This window comes from Solanum stenotomum, unplaced genomic scaffold, assembly GCF_019186545.1.
Source record: "Solanum stenotomum isolate F172 unplaced genomic scaffold, ASM1918654v1 scaffold10446, whole genome shotgun sequence".
In the NCBI taxonomy this organism is placed as follows: Eukaryota; Viridiplantae; Streptophyta; class Magnoliopsida; order Solanales; family Solanaceae; genus Solanum; species Solanum stenotomum.
In genome coordinates this window covers 1-1,844 of record NW_026021080.1, presented here as the reverse complement: position 1 = coordinate 1,844, position 1,844 = coordinate 1, and the positions used below count along the sequence as shown (strand labels likewise).

Sequence of the window (1,844 nt, the reverse complement as noted above, 5' to 3'; positions counted from 1 at the left end):
CTCAAAGGAATGAAGTTAAAAATACATCTATATCCCTATTGCTGCAGAGTTTTTTCATCAGGCCAAGCTTGGTGGGCGCAAGAATCAATTTTTTTTTTTTTGTTGTAACTGAATGATGCAAGTGTGTGACATCTCTAACCCATTTGTTATATCGTGTTATTTGAAGCTAATAGCATTTGAGTGTTTCTGTTTTCTTATAGTATGAACTACTATGTGATTTCAAGTGTGGAGGTCTTCTTTCCTTCACACATTAATATATTTGATGAAAGTCGTTTCCAAACTTCTTAGTAAAGAATGGTTCATTGATGTCAGAAATAATTGAAATTCTGTGAACTTTATTTCAGCCTTCACAAACTAAAAGAGAGGTGTACAACTACTATATTTGATGTGGAGTATCTTAATTAGATGTGTGTTTTTGATCTTTCATATATGAATCTTAATATTTAAGGTGCAGTTATTTTGAAGCATCGTCTCTTGATTATTCTTTGTAATGATTTTTTTTTTTTTTTTGCTATAGCAAGGAACTTTTCTATGCATGAATTAAAGAAAAATGTTGATTTTTAAGTCTCTTTATTAAGTTACAGTTCATATTGTAAATCCTTTTATTGATTACCATTTTGTTGAAGTGCTTAGTTATAACAGGGACCTAAATTTGGTATGTAGGATTTGAAGAAGAAAGATGAGTCCAACCATGCAGGGGTTGCTATTGAAGAGCAATACAAATGACATTTACCTGAGAAAATTACTAAATAATTAAGGAGTATGCATAAGAGCAATTTCAAGTTTATCACCCTTCTATCATTGATGTAAGTTGTTCTACTTGGAGCAAGTCATTAGGTGCCATTAGCTAGAAGCTAATGAATTTTTACATTTCTCAACTACCATAAAAAAAGCAAAATCTTTCGGCTCAGGCCATTTTGAGGCATATTTCAGATCCTACTTTAACTACATGTAAAAAAATTACTACTCACTTGGCCTTAAAATGATATGTATTATTGATCATGTTTCATTTTTTTGTACCCCGTAATCAAGACAGTAAACTAGATGAAATGAGAAAAATTAGCCCAACTGTTCATTAGTACAAACTAAAGTTCTAATCTTTAGCAGGACAAAGGAAAAATTATGTCCATGATATCTTAAGATTGCTTTCTAATATGAGTTGCCAAAGAGTTGATCCAATTTTATTTCCTTTTTTATTTCTACCTATTTTGGTCAATATAAACATAAGTTCAAAGATAAACTCTCATTCATCTTTTTGCTTTCTATTAACAGTAGTCAAATGTGCTTTTGGATTAGTTAGAACATGTATGACAAGTACAATGAAACTTTAAATTATAAAAGAACTGCTTTCTTCTATCTAGATCTTATGATATAAATTTGTAATATGCGGAAATTGTGAAGATCTTTCTTGATCAATCCCTTTGATACTCATTCTTCAGGAATAAGGAAGAGCATTTTCAAGTTTGCATTTGTTCATTTAGAATCTAATTTCTTCTACTTCATATTTATTTAATATGAATATTTTTCCTCTCTTTTTTGTTGACACATTTAACATAAACTTGCCCCACTATTTCTGGTGCGTGGCCTTTTCAGTAATTTGTAGGAACAACATATAGCATTTCTTTGGGCACTGCAAAGAAAATGCTTACAAAGAGTTGAAGAGTTTACGTTATTTATGACACATTGTATACTCCAGAAGTTGTGACACCACTAGAATTTGAACGATAGATTGTAAAATCATAACGTTCCGAACAACTTCTTGAGCATTTTTTTTATTTTTTTTTGGGTCCTGTATAAGTTGTTTGAGTTGCTTTATTGCTTGAGACTTTGTTTTTAATTTTTCA

At 30.5% G+C, this 1,844-nt stretch overlaps 1 long non-coding RNA gene across 1 annotated transcript; it reads left to right on the top strand.

Annotated features, from left to right (window-relative positions):
* Positions 1 to 67: 67 nt before the first annotated feature.
* On the top strand, positions 68 to 1,844 carry LOC125849780 (uncharacterized). The gene is made up of 2 exons (XR_007444709.1): positions 68 to 806; positions 1,594 to 1,844. It is a non-coding gene; the product is annotated as an uncharacterized LOC125849780 (long non-coding RNA).